Raw genomic sequence first — 18,908 nt, 5'->3', positions numbered from 1 at the left:
GGTTTACTGGGGCGCCAGGTAGCCGTTGCGGTTACAGTCCTCACCGCAACGGCTGTCGGTTCTGACCCGGCCTGGTCCATTTTGCTGCGTGTCATCTTGTGCGTTCTCCTTCTCACATTACCTGTCTCTCCTCAGCTGTAGATAGCCCCCCCCCCCCGCTCGTCTGCGTTCACATTAGTAACATGGTTCGATACCCAGGTGCACCAGCAGGTGGCGGTATGATAATCCACCAACACGAGGAGTGAGACAGGCCCGTGCTGCGTGGACGCCATGGTGGGTTGAGCTGTCGTTTGGGGGTCAAGCGCCCGCCACCCTTAAAGAGTATATATAAATGTGTTGGTTCTGTGCAGCCCCTCATAACTCCTCATTTTCACACAGACTCTGAACATTTGCTTCTAATCACAACTCTGAGTCGTCATTATTAATCAGTCAGCAGGAAGCTGTTCTTTAATCCCACCCTCAGCTCTCTACTTACCGGGAAATGTCTTTGGCCTATTAAATCCTGCACAGCGAAGTGAGAAAGTGCCCGAGTAATCCTGACACCCATTTCACCAAGTGGAATGATTACTCCTCTGTTCAGGCCTTGATTGGCCACTTAATCTCCGCTCGCCGTCACAAAGCAGCGCTGCGTCGCCAAGTCGACTGAGCCGCGGTGTGTGTGTGTGTGTGTGTGTGTGTGTGTGTGCGTGTGTGTGTGTGTGTGTGCGGCGAGGGAAGTCTTAGAGTCAGCAGGTTCACGTGGAAGGACGGGATGGAGGTCAGCGGTCAGGACGCCGCGCTCTGCCACCTCGGATTAAACTCTGTTTGAGGAGGGAGATGCGGAGAGAATGAGAGCGAGGGTTAATGGAGGAGAGCGAGCGAGCGAGCGAGACAGAGAGAGAGAGAGAGCAGCGCGGGTTCTTACAAACACAATATTTTAATTCCTCTTCATATGAGCAGAGATGAGAAGCGACTGTGTGTTTAGTTTGTCTCGTTTCACACTGATTTGATTTAGTTATCTCCCTCAGAGAGAGAGAGAGAGAGAGAGAGAGAGAGAGGATGCTGGTCAAGTGCAGACATTTTCCCGCCTCCGCTGCTGTAAATGAAATATGATTGGAGACACGTGAAGGTGACCCCTGTCAGCCGCTGAGCCGCGCACAGATTGTTTTCTTTGTCTAATCTCTCCCACTTCTAATCCGTCTCAATATAAACAGCTGTGACAGGCTGATCATTAATTAATATTGCCACAACAAATTAGAGACAGCGATCGCCCGGTCGAGCTCGCCCCGAGAGAGAGAGAGAGAGGTGTGAAGAGCACATTAGAGCGCGGTTGATGGAGGCAGTGTTACAGTCTCACTCAGTGACAGACTGTACTCTCAGGATCAGCTGCGATTATCAGCAGAGGTGACGCTGTGCAAACAGTCTGATAGAACATCTGCATCCATCACCGTCTGCCGCCTCAAACAGAAGCTCTGCCGCCTGAGCTCAACCTGAACTCAGCTTTATTCACACTGCACATTTATAACAAGGCGGGCCAAAGTGCTGTACGTTAAGTTTTATAAAATAAACCCATAAAAAAACCCGTAAAAGCCAATTTAAAAATAAGTTAAAATGCTAAACAATGTTGTTGGGATAAAACACTCTGCTAGAGGGAATTAAATTAAATTCATGAGACTCTACGGAGATTCACACCGGAAAGATTCAAGACTCAAAGCTAAAAAGAAAAATTGGCGCACAGAAGGATGATCGAGAGGATCGGAGGGAACTAAAGCGCTGTTTCCACACAGCGGTACGGATCAGTACGGTTCGGTTCTGTACAGCCTGATCACGTTCGTGTTTCCACAGCCACCCGTGCCCGATATGGATGCTGATAGCCGCGTCAGCTAGCTAATAGCATCACATGATAGCAGCTAATCGCTAACAGCTAACCCGCTAATAAAAAACCGTGACACAGTAAACAAAGATCCACTACGAGGAGAAACACAGACGAATAAACAATCGACTGTATTGAAACACGGCGTGGGTTGTGTTGGCCGCTGTCACACAGGAAGTGATGATTCTTTCGACCAATCAACGGACTGCAGTGTTTCGCTCCACCTTTTAGGGTCGGATCGATTTACTTGTCACCTCAACAGAAGGGTCGTAAAAAGTAGCACGGTGCGGGTCGGTTCTTTGGGAATCTTTCCCTGCTTTAGTTCAGCACCGAGACGAACCGGCTAGAGAGAGAAATCAGAAGGACCTTTGGACCCTCTAAACGCCGTCCAGGGCAGACGGAGCAGTGTGAGAGCTGAAACTGATAAAGGAGACCATGTAGACACTGATCTCTCTCAGAGTTAACACGAGCAAATGTCTCGTTTTATCATCAACCCACCGTGAGAAACGAGATCTCCATTTATCACGTTTGAATTCTGGAGGTTTTTATTTGTTTGTCTGTGTCCATCACTTCATTTATCCCAGAATCACACACCTAGCGTTTTATCTTCATGATTTTAACGTTCACTGTTGTTTTACTTTTGGGATTTAAACTTGTTTATTTCAGAGGCAGGACGGTGAATAGTGCAAAGGTCACGAGGTCACCATGTTCACAAAACTTTAAAATGATAAAAAAAACGTCTGAAAAGAAGAAGATTGTTTTTATGTCAAACAAAGCGTAGCCTCCTCATGTGCATCCGTACAGTATGTCATTTATATGGTGTGATGATGAGCTGGGGACCAACAGTCTGCCCTTTACGAAGCCTCTTACCTCCTCATGTGCTATTTAAAGAACCGGCAGAGATTTGTGTGTGAAATTAACCAACGATAATGTTTCCCCCCCCCTCGTTCCCGGAAAGGTTAGAATCCTCCTCAGCCGTCTGATTATGGATGCAGAGTGTGACCTATCAGGCTAATGTACGGCGTCAGCACACAGCCGAGGGAGAATCCCCGCGAGCGCCGAGGAGCCCAGAGGAGTCCGGTCAGGTCGGGTCCCGTCATCTTTACAGTGAATCAGTCTGTAATCCATCCACAGAAACATCAGAGTCTCCTCCCTGCACCCCCCCCCCCCCCCCCCCTCGCTGTGGGCTCGAGCGCGGCGATCATCCTTCCTGAAGAGCCGCTCACACGCCATTAAAACCATAATCAAGTTCATTACATTTTCATAGGCGTTCAGGTACCAAATGGCTTCCAGTAAATCATGACGACTGGTCCTGTGTAGGTTTATCTCCGGCTCCCAGGCGGGGGGGGGGGGGGGGGTGTGGCCTTTAAATGACCTTTCATCCCGGAGAAATGGACCGCTCTGTCACACACGCCTGATGAAGACACGCACACGTAAAGCAGTCACATCGAAGCTGGAAGATCAGATTGTTCATGAAGGCAGCACAGTGAAGAAAAGGAAAACTCATCAACAGAGAGACAAAGACTCCGCCCACATGCTGCACGACGACTTCTCGCTCACGCCTCACGCCTCACTTATCCGCGGCAGCGTTTCCTGTCTGTGTTAGCGTTTCGTTCTCACTGAAAACACGCGTGATGTGAAACTGCTTCCTGTTTTTTCTGTTTCTGTGTCGACGGGGTAACGTCACGCCGTGCGCCCGTTTCTCCTGTGTGACGCCATCGTGCGACGCCGTCACTGTAGTTCACATGAGATCAGTGCGATAGCTGGACACACACACACACACACACACACACACACACACACACACAGACAAGTGTACGAAGATGTTTTCGAGAACGCCTCAGCTGCTCTCCTCTCATCTTCGTCCGTCTCCGTCCTCTTCCTCTCAGCCGTCGTATCAAACAGCACAGAGACGAGCTGATTGGCTGCTTGAAGCTGGAGGCTGCTGTGTGAACGAGCTGAAAACAGGCGAGCAGGGCGATCAAGACTCTCAGTTTAATCGCAGCGTGTGGGTTTTATGAAAGACGTTAACGTATCGAATCATCCAGACATCGCTGCTGCTGATTGTTTTTATGTCATAATAATCAGCAATCTGATTAATTTATGTCCTCCAAACAAAATATCACACACACACACACACACACACACACACACTCACACTCACACACACTCTCTTATGCCTGGATGATCAGTCTGGACCCTCGGTACATGTTCCCCGGGGTCTCCTCCCCTCGCTCACAGCGTGCTGAGGGAACATGGAGCGTGTTGTTGATAACACCTGTATCCACTCAAACACATTTATAAAAGAACATGTGAAAGACAGAAATCCATGTTCTGATCACTGATGATGAGGCTGATTATATCCTGCAGAATAAATACAGTGAGGAGAAACTCCAGAAAACAATTCAGCTGTTCATTTCTTCGATCTTCAGGAAGTCTAGATTATTTATTTCTATATGAGCATCATCAGCGATCTATAAATAAATAATAATAAATCTATAAATCTTTTGTTCCAGTTTTGTCCCTCACGTGTTCTTACCCTCCAGACTTATCCTGTCGTTGTGCAGGAAAGTTTTCGTCATGGTGACTGACATCTCGTCATGAAGTAATGAGTAATTCCCAAAATGTAGAACTAGTCCTCTAGATGCTGAAGCCTGCAGGGCTGCACCTTTCTTTAAACTCACATTCCTGCATCCTGCATCACACCGTGTGGAAACACAGTCTACCTAAATTACCCCTAAGATGAAAAAAAAACAAAACATCTGTTCCCTCTGTCGCTCTCTGGGACTGTACACCGAGTCAGTCCCGGGGGGGGGAGAGAGAGGTGTGTGGAGGAAGGGGGAGGAAGGTGAGGATGGATGGATGGAGTGCAGCGGGGGGGAAAGAGAGAGAGAGAGAGAGAAAACCTCAGCGGAACAAAAGACCTTCAGGATTAATTAGGCGTCAGATTGGTTTCAGGGCATCGGGGGAGAGAGAGAGAGAGCGAGCGGGCGAGAGACATCGAGAGGGGGAAGAGAGGGAGGGAGGGAGGGAGTTTAGCATGCTGGGAAGACCTCGTGTCCTCAGCTCATATTTCAGCCTCCTGGCCGTGAGTATACAGCAGGCAGCTAGTTAAGGAAACCTCCGTCCGCACGTTATGGATGGAGCAGCCTCCTCGTCTTTCTGTATTTTTATGTTCTCCCAGCGGGCCGAGAGAGGAAACACTGAGGTCATGTGTGTAACGCATAATGTTTACAAGATGGCTTTTTCACCCAGTGTTAGGCACATATTCTGTAGATGTGATCAGAATAACAGCTCCGGGACCGACGAGACATAATTCATGGTGTTGTGTCGGTGCAGCGGCGCGCTCGCGTTCGCCTTCGCTCTGCCAAACGAGAAGACGATAAACACGGCTGAACTCGTGCTAACCTGCTGTTCTGATCAGCTGATTGTTCTCACATCATCGTGGACGTGAAGCTCGTCGTCTGATTTACGCTTCCACAGCAACTGGTGGATTTTTCCTCCTCGGTGAAATAAGTTTCACCTTTTCTGCTTCTTAAAACCTGCAGAGAATCCTGCAGTCATGCTTCTGTCCTGAGGGGAACAATTCATCGTGAAGGCAGGGCAGGTCCTCATTGACTTTACTCCATTAAGTTAACTCTCCTAAACAGCATATCCCTGCTTTCTTAATGATGACCTGATGCAGGAGAAACAAAACATCTGTGGCTTTAAAAGTGAATCACATGTTTGATTAGCTTCATGTTGTACCTGCGACTTAGCTGCTAATAAAAAAACAGCGTGTTTAGAAAAGTTAGCGTAAACTTTGCTAATCGCTCCTGAAGCGTCTGGTGGATTAATTTACACGCAGCGTCCACAGAGCACATTTAACCGACTGTTTCACGGAGCAGGTGTCTGTATGTCGGATTGTTTTCATTAAACAATAGATCCAAGAACTTCTTTAGCATGCTAGCTACTCGGCTCGCGCGGTATCACGGTGTTAAAGTAACCCAGAGTATTTAGAAAGTTTTAATACAGTTCATCATGCCGTACAAACGCTACTTTATCTGACGCAGATAGAAAATGTTTAGGTGATGTGGTCTGTACTCGCCAGCAGGACTCAGGCCCGATGAAGACCCCCGTTACCGTGGTAACTGTGACTGCACTGAAGACACCAAAACTCACTTTAAACGAGTTTCCTTTTTTATCTTTCACAGACTGAAGGTGTTTTATGGAGCTGTCACCAAACGTGGATTATTTTAGTTTTAATATTTTGAAACCACTAAAAACATGCAGCAAAGAGTCTGATCCTAGCACTGTCCAAAGGGACCATGTTGGTTGAGCATGAGCGGCTCCTTTAAAGGCCTCTCAGGCACAGATTGCACATAAATGTGTTTTGTAAGTGGGAGACGTATCTGGTCACGTTCTGTCCGTGTCGCAGCGAGTTCTCCGAGTCTGAACGCGGCTGAACTTCTGCTCCGATCCGCTGACCTTGTGTTCCCAGATTTGCTGATTCAGGTCACAAACTTCACCTCTAAATTGAAGAGGCGGTCCTGAAGCTTCCCGTTAATAGCGTCTCTGTTGTCATTGTCACAGAGGGAAGTTTCCGGCTCGACCTTCGCCGGCACCTTCTCCGCCTGCGATACAGGAAGTGCTGAACTCTGCATACAGATGACTCGGCTGACGCGGTTCCCTCCTTCTCTCCTCGTGTAGCAGATCAAGCGTCCCGCAGGCTGGGACGACTCGTGCCCTCCGCACATTTGTACCAATCACTGACGTTCCTCCGAGACGGCTGCTGCGTGTGGCGTTAAGATATCTGAACTTTAGAAGAAAGTCGTCGGCGGAGACGGGCTGATTATTGTTCGATTGGCTTCACAGAAAGGTGATGAAGCTTTTAAAGATGGTGTTAGACGCTCACAGTTTGGATAGTTATCGTGTGATTTAATCTGAAAGGAGAAGTTTTTAGTCACGCTGACTTTTAAGCTTTTTGAAGAAGAAAAGTTTGACCCGTCTCTCTGCACTTACTGTCACTTTCCGCTAACAGGATGATGAATGACTAATCGAGCCGGCACAGTCGCCCTCACAGCCACGTTTTACTTTCACCACTCTGACTCTTTATTCACTGCTGATGTAGCTTTAGCACCTTGTTCGCCCGCAGGTACACAACAAGTCCATTTCAGCTGCTGCTTCCTGCCTCGGCGTCGCGGCTGCAGGATGATGAAACGCCACGGTCTCACACAGACACTGTCACTGTGAGGGACGACGACAGCTTAATGCACTCCAGTCCAAAACAAAAGTGGGTGGAGCTTAAATAAATACGACTGATGTACGATGTCACATCCTTTACTCACTGCAGCAGAGAAAAGTGTCAATAAAAACGAATAAAACAAAGATGGAGTCTGCATCCTGTCTCCTTCAAAATAAAACTGTCTTCTTCTAAAGTGAAGCTGCTCCATTTGTCCCTTCTGAGCCTCCGTACACGTGCTGGTGTGTTTCAGCCAATGACAGCGCAGCAGGTGTGTTTAGGAGTATGTCGGACGTGGCCGTAGAAAAGAGTGAGGAGAAAGCTGCTTCTAAAACCAGGCTGAACCTTGTGTTGTCTTTAACCCGTGGACGTGGAGCTGCTCTACTTCCTGTTGGACAGGAAGCTGAGAAACACCGGCAGTTAGCTTGTGCGTTAGCTTGAAGTGTGGCTACAAACAGTAAATGTACAAACTACGTCCTGCAGGGGGCGGAGCTTCTGGTAGCGCTGAGCCCGGTCATCTTTGGTGAACAGAATAGAAGCGTTGACCATCGAAAACACAAGATGCCCCAAAGTGACCTCAGATTCAAACGTGCTTTGTTTCCTGATGAGAAGAAGTACAGGAAGTACAGCTCACTGTAAAATATACTCCAACTTCTCCGGGTCTGATGTCATGTGTTTTATTTTCTAGTCAGAAATGCAGCTACATGAACAATGTGAGAAGAACAAGAAGTAAACATATAAAACTGTATCAAAGCCTTCAGTGTAACGCGGATCACATCTGAGATTTAAGGGTTTGTTTCTGAACATTTGAGAAAAGTTTTCACATTTTATCTTTTTCTTTACAATTAAAAAACAATGAAATACAAAGAGTCATTTAAAGGCTTTATTTCCTGCAGCAGTACTCTTTGGTTTTTTTTTTTTTTTGTAAATGCTGCTTGAAAATGTCAGCTCTGAGCTTTGTCACATTTAGTAACTTTTTACAGGTAGACCTGCGTAGCTGCACATTTGTCCAAGTCCTCGACTCAAACACAGCTCCAGCTCCTGGAGACGAGACCGACACCTTTCATTCACGTCGCGTCTGCAGGTGAAACACTTTTGTTTTCTCCGTCATCACCTCGCTCTTTAGAGCGGCTGCACCGTGCTCTCTGCAGGCGAGGGAGGAAGTAGCTCGGCGTGACATGCATTCATTAGAAAAACAGCCTGACACCTCAGACAGCCGCCAGCCATGATGTGTAATTTACTGAATCAGGCATGAATTTAAAAGTGGAATAAATGTGACACACACAGGAACAGACCTTCAGTGTACATTTCTTTAATATTGACTCTCCTTCAGTCTGTTGCCGCGCCTCTCTGCTCTCTCTGCCGGCCTGCTGCAGGAGGTTATGAAGTGTGTGTGTGTGTGTGTGTGTGTAACTGAAAGGAAAGAAAAGGTGACACAGAGAATGGAGGAGCATTTGTTACAGTCTATCTGCTTACTCTGCAGACGCCTGCTGATGGATTTTTGGTAAATGTTAAAGGAGCGGGGGCCACACTCTGATTTCTGTGCACGCTCAAAGGCCTTTCTCCCTCTATTATTTGCATTCAACCTGCAGGCTGTGAAGTGTGTGTGTGTGTGTGTGTGTGTGTGTGTGTGCAGAGAGGGATCATGCACTGTTTAAGCCTCCTCTGTCAGGTGTTAGACGCCACATTCATCAGAGAAAAGAGGCGAGCAGTAGGGCAGCTCCACGTCACTGCTGTTCACAGGAGAGGAGCTCACATGTCCAAAACAAAGTGATCGCACTTCCTCACCATCATCACCATCATCATCATCATCATCATCATCACCATCATCATCATAATCAGGTCGTCCTGAAGGACTTAAAGGGCCGGCACACCTTTTCCGTCCCCCCACACAGAGGAGCATCAGTAATGAGGGGTTTGATATGTGTCCCACTTTGACTCCTCAGCCTGCAGGATCTCTGAATGAACACGAACATTCATCAGTGTTAGAACCTGAGCAACTAAACATAACAGGAGGCTGAAGTTCGGCACCGTGCATCACCCAGTGAGTGATTACAGCCCCACTGTGGGAACATGATTCTCAGGTTTTATTCACTTATGATTGACTTTACATGTATTTGACTTTTTTCACACATGCAGAAACCTCCTTATATGTGCCGGAGGAGCTGTGTGTGTGTGTGTGTGTGTGTGTGTGTGTGTGTGTGTGTGTGTGTGTGTGTGTGTGTGTGTGTGTGTGTGTGTGTGTGTGTGTGTGTGTGTGTGTGTGTGTGTGTGTGTGTGTGTGTGTGTGTGTGTGTGTGTGTGTGTGTGTGTGTGTGTGTGTGTGTGTGTGTGTGTGTGTGTGTGTGTGTGTGTGTGTGTGTGTGTGTGTGTGTGTGTGTGTGTGTGTGTGTGTGTGTGTGTGTGTGTGTGTGTGTGTGTGTGTGTGTGTGTGTGTGTGTGTGTGTGTGTGTGTGTGTGTGTGTGTGTGTGTCTCTCTCTCTCTCTCTCTCTCCGGAGAATTCCTCTTGAGAAGGTGGGAGTGGTGTTTATGTACTGTGACTGCTGCATTATGTTTCCTGTTCTTCATATAATATTGTGATTCTGCAAACAGACACGTAGCATTAAAATGAAGGAATACATCTCATAGAGGGATCTGTTGCTTTGTCCACTCCGACCGCGTCTTAATTTATACTTCACGTCTTACCTGAGGAGGCCCCGCCCCCTCTCCTGTCTGACAGGGACAGTCTGTGAACAAACAGGTGCATGCTGTATGTGAAAACAAGATCAGGATTTTTTTTTAATCTAATAAACTTTGTTGCTTTTTGAACTTTTACAAAAAGTTTGAAGCCGGATGGACTGAAAGTTAAAGGCAACACGAACTGGGCTACCTGTTTGACCACCTCCATTACTCTCCATCCTGTCGTCGCCCCAAACCAACAAACAAACATTGACATTTCCCCGTGATCCCTTGTTGACTGTTAGAAATTCTCAAAGAGCTCCCAGAGCCATGAATCAAATGTCAGCCGTGGAGCTGCAGTGGAGCCGTATCAATATCTGATGATGTATGGCTGGCTGTAGGGCCTTTTGGCCGCAGCGGCACCCACAGAGCTGACACCGAGGCCGGTCGGAGCGAGTCACCAGCAGGGGGACGGACGCTGGATAAATGACTCCTGGAGAGGGGAATAGACTCTCACTGCACACAACTCTTTACTCCATTATGAGATCTATTACTTTCAGTGAATCTGAGTCAGGGACCAAATAATCAGTCTGTCTCGCTGCTGCAGGAAGAAGCAGTCGAAACTTTCTGAAGCTTTAAGTTAATATATCTAAAAAATAAGGCAGAATCAACCTTCCAGGAAACCTGCTCTCACATCGTGTCACAGACGTTTCCTGACAGCGAGACAGAAAGTAGCCGCAGCGTCGAGTCTGTAATCTCGACGCAGAAAGAGAAGCGGCGCTTGGAAACAGACGTTCAAACGGGGGCTCCAGGGGTTTTGAAGTCTCGCTGATTTCCAGGGTCAAGCCCGCCAAAGGAGCCACAGCGGTATCTTCAAGAGCAGCAGAGATGGAGGTGCAGGCGCCTCGTCTGGGCGCAATCATCCAGCCTTTGGAGGGAGCCATCGCAGCGCTTCACAGGAGCGGCTGAAATGAATGGAGAGCATGAAAGAGCTTTTCCCTCCGCTGTCCCACACGTGTTCAAGCGTGGCTGCAGCCTCTGCACATGTGGACTCGGTCAACTCTGGTTTGTTGTTGTTATTGTGGCTCAGACTGAAACTCTGCACGGAAAAGAGTCCGACTGAGCAAACCAATATGTGCCCGTTATTTAAAAAAAAACCTCAGCCATGATAAAAGTCCATCCCGACCACTCCTGCTGAATGATGAGGAGTGATGATGATTATTTGATGAAGATATTTGACTTGAAATGTGAACCTGAAATCATCCTGCGTCAGCACGACTTCACCGGAGCAGTTAAAGAGACAGACAGCAAAATCTTAGCTGCTGTCTCTTTAAGGCCCCGCTCCTCATGACTCCCCTCTCTTCTGATTGGCCAGCTCTCTGGAAGCCTTTTCAGGGGGGGCAGAACGCTGCAGGGCTGCCAGGGGGCGGCTGCTCTCCTGCTGGGAGAAGAGAGTCTATGTAAGAGATTTAAACATCTGACGTAGAGGCTTGAAGTCGTCTGAACTCTCGGAGGATCTGCAGGTCAAACCGTTTAGCGCCCTCTGCAGACTCATCCTGGGATTACTCCGACATGTTGAGTTTGGACATACAGCGTTGTAGCATTATACTGTATGAGAGTCCCAGCACATGTAAAACACAGCACGACTCGACAGTTGTTGTACCTGTTGATGTTTCAGTGATAATTAGTTGCAGTTGAGAAATAACTCACTAAAAGAAACTTTTCTAAACAACCGGTCTCTAAATTATTCCTGAAGAACAGAAACTTCCACCGCCTCCTCTTTTTCCTTCTCTTCTTCTTCTTCCTCCTTCTCCTCTTCCTCTACCTATGTCTCCTCCACATCCTCCTCTTCCTCCTCCTTGAAAAAATTCCCATCTCCTCCTCCTATTTTGCTTCCTCCTCTACTCTTTCTTCTTCTTCCTCTTCTTCCTTATCTCCATCTTCCTCCTCCATCTGTTTCTCTGACTTCTGTAGATGATAGACTCATGTTACTGACCCTCTCGTTTCCTCCGCAGTCTCCATATCCTGAGTGCTCTTCTCCTCCTCTTGGGGGGCTTGGGGGGGGGGGGGCCTTTGGTGCATAATGCATGAAGCCTGCTGTGTGTGTTTTACACCGCTCCTGACATTATTAAGTGGTCTCAGGCTTATCGCTGCTTTTATCTGCAGCGTGGAGGTTAATCAGAGGGGATTCATACCAAACCGCTCGCTCTCTGTCCTCTTCTCTCTCTCCTCTGATTTTTTGCCCTGACACATATTTAGTCCTCTTTTTATTCTGTGGTAACCCTCGTGAAGCTAAAATGATTTCATTCAGGGATCTAGCAGCAGCTCAGTGATGCTGTGTAGTTATTTTTCAACAGAGAAGGTGCAGCTTCCTTTTTTCTGCCTTTTCAATAAAGTTATTCTCAATAATTATTAATAATCAAGGTTGTCCCGTCTTAAAGGAGACGCATTAAAATCCGCTTGAAGTATTTCTGAACTTTTATTTTGGTAACCTGAGAGTCTACAGACCCACAACATGTGAAATAAATCCATCCAGTCATTTGTTTATGTTCTGCAGAAGTCCGACAACGCAGTGAGAAATGCTCCGTTTCTAATGTGCTCCCCTTGTGATGTCACAGTGGGAAAAATATCCTCTCCCTTCCCCAGGTATCTCCTTCCATAGACTGCACCTCCAGACTAGAGCTAAACTTTTACGCAGGTCGGCCATCTTTATTCTCTCTAGTAAAGAAGTGATGTCTCCTGGGTAAACTCAGGGGGCGGGGCTTATTTCATTTAAAGAGACACACACACCAAAACGGAGCGTTCAGAGAGAGCTGGTTTCTACAGGGTCACAAACCTCCTCTGCTGCTTGATTCATGTTATATTTGGACCAAAGCTCAGAAACACAGATGTTTCATTCAGACCACCAGGGGGCGCTGTTTGAAAAGGTGGAGAGGAGGAAAGAGAATATGCCGCCTTTAACGCTTCAGCATGAAAGATGTGAAAGTTTGTGACAACTTCCGCAGGATTATGTTCTGAAATGCACTTCCTGGTTCTTCCCGGTGATGTGCACACGGTGTTGGGACAGACTTCATGTCAGAAAAAGATGTAAGCATGATGATTAAGCGGCGCTCTCCTCTGAATGTGTGTCATCCGTGACGCCACACGGGAACTCTTTCCAAGTCTGTTTTTTAAACCTGAAATCAGAGTCCGTGGGAGATTTGAAGGAGGCCTGCTGGAGGTGATTTGTGAAGCTGGCACACATTGTTCACATTGTTTCCAGGTTACAAACATGCTAAACATGTTTCGCCGCCCTGATAGCGTGTGTGTTGTCTTACAGGCTGTGTTTGTTTGATCAGACGAACAGAATTTAAACTGATAATGAGTTTCGGAGTCAGCGGCGCTTAACATCTGCGGTTGGTGGTTCTGATTCAGTGGCTTCAGCGCGTTTTGGCTTCACTGTTTGGTTTCATTTCCCAAATTAATGTTTGGATTGAGGCTTAAGAGCATTAGAGGCCCGGAACAGATGTAACCAATCAGAGGACGTGTGAAGTTATCTGTGACCAAAGTTTGGTAAAGACTGTTGGATTGGTGGTTTATTTCATCCATGAGTTACTGGATGCTGGTGTGAACATATGTCCTGATCATTCTCACAGTGCTGGCAGTGATGTTGTTGCCTTGGTTACGGCGCAGATACAGACTAGCATCCTGACAAAGTGCAGGAACTTCCTCCCTGCAGACGAGAGTGTAAAACGTGAAGCTGGACGCTCAGATCTGACCGGAGAGTTTCTGTTTTTAGAGCACATTCAACCAGGAATGTTAGCGCTAGCCTCCAGGCTAACTTAAGCTCCCTTTTGGCCGGCTGACGTCGGTAACATTGAAAAAAAAAAAAAGGATCAAATCGGGGGTTTACATTTTAAAACGGGCAGAATTTAATAAAATAATTAATAAATATAAAATGTGTGTTTATGTTGGTGAATGTTTAGGTGTCAAATAAAATGGACTCTGTCTTTGCTAACCTCTCTCTCCATGTGGCCCCCGACAGCCTTTAACCCCCGCTTCATAGGCAGCCTTAACAAAGACTAGCTCCTGAGTCAGGATGCTCGTCCGCTCACCGTGATCAGATCTTTATCTTTTCACATCGTTGTATTCGTGCAGCAGCAACAAACGCATCGCCGCACGTTTGCAGAATCTGCTTCCATGAAGACGGCGGATGGTCGTGTTTGGGATCACAGAGGTCAAGAATCACGTACGCCTGTACAAAGTGTCACCTTCTGTTTGACCTCGTCGTCACCTTCCCTTTGAGCCTGGTGAAAATCTTCCCTCCTCGCTTCAGATATTTCTGCACAGTGGAACTGGGCCACAGGGATTGATCGTGGCCCCGATTGGAGAACAGAAAAGAAATAATGATCCACTTCTATGTTTAGCGTCGTCGCCGGGAAGATGGTGTTTCTGGATATGAGGCCGTCCTTCTTGTGGTAAACTCTGATCCTTACCACATGCACCAGGCCTCCACCTTTTCGCTCCTAATGAGGAATCTCTGCGTGAGCTCGGCTTTGCTGTTGGGAACCTGTGGTGAGGCGTCCCGTCTCCCCTTCTTTTCTTCACCCACAACTGGAGGCGGGCTGAGCAGGAGCAGATCAGTGGAGGATCTCGTGTCCTCCTTCATGCGTCTTTGTTCTCGCTCTTCACATGATGACGACGGCCCGCTGTTCAAGCTAAAAGTCTGACACACCAACATGCACGCAGAGAGAAATCTGGTCCACGGGCTGCAGGGCCATCTGGCCGTGGTGCAGGGAAAGGTTGGACGTGGTGCGGGAGTGTTTCACAGCTCTCTCTAAACTTGGACTCACTTCAACCTCTCTTGCTTTGTCATCGCACGACACAACCGTTCTTTTTTTACTGTCAACAAAAGACAACAGAAGAAGGAGCAGCCCTGACGTGTTTTCTTTTTCCTCTCCTGATAGAGATCTGGAGGACAGAGAGAAGGAGTTCAGGAGTGATTCTGCACGAGAACAAACAAGAAGGAAATCTGCCTCGCCACGAGGAGTCGAGCTTTTTGAGAGTCTGAAAAGCCCCCGGAGGAAACGGCGCCACCAAATGAATAGATATCCATTTTCAAAAGGCTTCTGCTCTGCTCAGACGGGGGGGGGGGGGGGGGGAGAGCGGGGGAGGGGGGGGGGTGTAAGGGGGGGAGATATCCAGGCAGAGGGCAGACACTATTAAAACTCGGGAGAATGAATTGTTAAATACCTCTATAAAGAAATATAAGACATGGCCCCATTTTTATGCTGCCTGGGCCGCTCTGCAGGCCGGTGATAAGGTGCTGGACTGTGTGTGTGTGTGTGTGTGTGTGTGTCTTCCTGAGGGTGGGTAAAATCAAACCCACATCCACACACACCCTGTGCTACACTGACGATGAGCGGCGACGTTTAAGACACGCATGAACACACACAATCAACATGGCTGCCTTCGTTTTACTCCCAGCATGTGGAAGGACAGCGCTGAAATAAAAAAACACTTCAGTCACCGTGAGGGCTTCATGCTAAACAATACATTATAGTATTTCTTCCTCACACACACACACACACACACACACACACACACACACAGAGGCTTCGAGGTCAGGCTGCAGCAGAGAAAATTTCCAGGTTGACATTTTGTGTTTCTGGCACAATATTGACTTCAGAGGGAGGCAGCAGGAGGATTGTTGGTGACATTACCTCGGAGGGAGACGCAGAACTGTTTACGTGTACAAACATACGGGGAGGGGGAGGAAGAGGGGGAGGAAGAGGGGGAGGAAGAGGGGGAGGAAGAGGGACGGACGGATGGGAAATATTATGTGCAAAAATAGGTCAGCAAGGCATGCAAAGATCTTTACTGTCATATTCAAACATTTCTCTACTGCCAGAAGCTTCCAGCTGATATGTTGTAAAGGTGGCGTCAACATTCCTCCTCCTTTGCTCAGCGCCACCGGGAGTGCACGCCCACTTAATGGGGTGCAGAAACCTCCACTTCATTAGGCTGATTGGAGAGTGGCTGCAACAGTTGTCCTCTCCCGCTGCTTGAGGAGGCTCAGAGGAGCGCTCAGCCGATTGGTCGCCGGGCGGGACGAGACCCAGGACAGACGCTCTGCAGACTCTACCTGAGACGAGTTCAGAGTGGAGCTGACGTCGTCAACTGTACATAGAAATTTAAAAAAAAGAGATTTCCCACATGCATCACCTCGATGCTCGTCGGAGACGTAGCATGCTGTCCTGCCGCACGCCGTCCCTCCTCTCGCTGTGCAGCAGGTCACACTGATGATCTGTCTGACGGAGATCCTTGGCCTCGTTTTTCTGCCACATTAGGCCCACTGAAGGTGGCCCTCAACGCCATGCTGAGGGACGAGAGAGAGAGAGAGAGAGAGCTGCAGAGAGATATTTAGATATGAGCTCAAACAAACAGAGAACAGATCACAGCATATTCTCCTCGTGTTGCTTCCATCACTTCACGTCACACGATGAGGAAATTGTAGACTCTGACTGACTGCTGGCTCCTCAGTCCTGGCACACCACTGCCCTCTATCACTCGAAGACACGAGAGAGGAATCTGATAAGACAGGAGGAGGAGGGGAAGAATAAAAAGACCAGAATCTAAAGAGTTCGACCTTAAAGGCAGAGAAGAGAAAAAGAGGAAATGTGAATTGTCAGAGAGGTGAGGGGGAGGCACGGAGGGGGAGGAGGGACAAAACGCCGGGCCGTGTGCCAGGGTCTATTCCACCTTTGCTCTCGGTCGTCTCGGAGCTGCCACCTCCTCTCACCTCTGTAATGTCATCAATGAAAAGGCCTTTCGGAGGATGGAGGACTTGACTCCGGGTTCAGATTGTGACCGACACCAGCTGACGCTGCCAAACCAAGCAGGGTTCAGCTCCCATTAATTGGATGTCACTTTCAGGTAGGAGGAACAAGGCTGCTGTGTTTCTTTAACTCGAGCTGAATCAGAAGCTGCTGCAGAAGCTGGAAGCGAGGCGGAGCAGCAACAACAACCGTCCTTTATCTCTCACATCTCTTTGTTGTTGCTGCTCCACTGAACACTGGCTGATCCTGATTCTTAATAAATGTTGTCAGTTTCTTTTTTTCTTCCATGAAAAGTTTTTGGAACGGGATCACTGAAGCCACTCGTTACATTACTCAGTTTACGTGCTCTCAGTGCTCGACTGATTGTCGGGCACGAGCTGAGAGCTCACACCGTACGAGCTGAATCTTGACCGAGCGTTCACAATCGTCGACAGGAAACCAGGAAGTCCGCCTGTGACTGACAACGGCGTGAAATGAACCTGGAGTTTATATTTTTAATGATTGGTGACTTTGGGAAAAGCTGGGTGTTGTTGGTGAATGAACTGAGTTTAGTGTCTGTCGCTGTTACACCTCGTGCACTCAGAGTCAGAGCTGGACAAACGGATCAGTCGATGAGTTCAGGGGATCTGTTTCCTGTCGTCTTTGTCTCCCAGCTGACCGCTCGTCTTTCTGCTCGTTCTCTTCTTCTCTATAAAAACAAACATCTTCAGACTGACTCCAGATTCACAGCAACAGTCTGTCCGACGTGTCCCCCCCCCCCCCCCCACCCCCCCCCCGCTGTGAGCTCCTCCACCCACCGCCAGCTCCGACTGTGAGTGTTTCACAGCCCGACCACGACTGTAATGTGCAATATGCTCGCTCGCTCACTCTCTGCTTCTCGCCGTCTGCTTTCACCCTTAATCTCTCTCTCTCTCTCTCTCTCTCTCTCTCTCTCCCCCTCTCTCTCTCTCTCTCCCCCCTCTTTTTCTCCCTCTCCTCTCTCCCCCTCTTTTTCTCCCTCTCTCTCTCCCCCCTCTTTTTCTCCCTCTCTCTCCCTCTCTCTCTCCCCTCCTCTCTCTCTCCCCCTCTTTTTCTCCCCCTCTCTCTCCCTCTCCCTCTCTCTCTCTCCCCCCTCTTTTTCTCCCTCTCTCTCTCCCCTCCTCTCTCTCTCCCCCTCTTTTTCTCCCCCTCTCTCTCCCTCTCTCTCTCCCCCTCCCCCTCTCTCTCCATCTCTCTCTCTCCCCCTCTCTCTCTCTCTCTCCCTATCTCTCTCTCTCCCCCTCTCCCTCCCCCTCTCCCTCCCTCTCCCTCCCTCCCTCTCTCCCTCCCTCTCTCTCTCCCTCCCCCTCTCTCTCCCTCTCTCTTTCTCTTCTCTCTCTCCCTCTCTCTCTCTCCCTCCTCTCTCCCTCTCTCTCTCTCTCTCCATCTCTCTTTCTCCCCCTCTCTCTCTCTCTCTCCCTATCTCTCTCTCTCTCCCCCTCTCCCTCCCTCTCTCCCCCTCTCTCCCCCTCTCCCTCCCTCCCTCCCTCTCCCTCTCCCTCTCCCTCCCTCTCTCTCTCTGTGTGCGTCCGACATGGAGGCATCTGTTGCTGTCCCTTGAGCTGCCGGGGGCTTAGTGTGTCCAAAAGGCCCCGTGGCCTCCACACTTATCCGTTTATGCTGTAGAGTCGGCGTGAAGGCCGCTGGGAGTCTGAGCTCTTAATTACCAGCAGAGTAAAGAGCATTAAGGGTTGATATGATGCACATGTTTCTGCTGCATCTGTTGAACACTGTGAGTCCACCATGGCACCGACGCCTCGCTGATATTTGAAGCTTAAATAAAGGTCGATGATGATGATGATGATGATGATGATGATGATGATGATGATGATGATCACACACAAACATTAACGGGATAGTTTGGTGGTTTTGAAGTGGAGGTTTGTGAGTTTTGGATTCTTTAGCGTGTGGAACACAAATGTTGCTGTCAAATAAACAATAAGATGTATTCATGATGAGTCATCACTTACATGTATGTACAGAATCTTCATGTATGAACTCCTACATGCTTACCACAGTCTGTACCACGCATGACCTCACAGTTCGCTGCCACTCAGTATCGTGTCTCCACAGCGAGCGTCTCCTTTTCGACATAGCTTGCTGCACAGAGTAGATCGACCGGACAGGAAGTCAGATAAGGAAAGGCACCGAGCATCTGGATATTTTCAAAATAAAACACAGCATACAGACTCCTATTCTTCATCACTTTATCAGCATGACGTTAAAACAGACACAGAGTAAACATCAAATCCTCTTCAGAGAGACAAAGCTGTTGTTCCCGCGTGATCTTGTTGTTCCCGTGTGATCTTGTGAGCTCGTGTTTGCACATGGCTGCGTACA

General features: G+C 48.3%; 1 protein-coding gene across 1 annotated transcript in view; it reads left to right on the top strand.

Annotated features, from left to right (window-relative positions):
* adarb2 (adenosine deaminase RNA specific B2 (inactive)) overlaps positions 1-18,908 on the top strand; it is a 140,310-nt gene that overhangs the window by 103,166 nt on the left and 18,236 nt on the right. The window lies entirely within an intron of this gene.

This window comes from Symphodus melops (assembly GCF_947650265.1).
Source record: "Symphodus melops genome assembly, chromosome: 14".
NCBI lineage: Eukaryota > Metazoa > Chordata > Actinopteri > Labriformes > Labridae > Symphodus > Symphodus melops.
The sequence above is the reverse complement of the archived record's forward strand: the minus strand, read 5'-3'. Positions and strand labels throughout refer to the sequence as shown.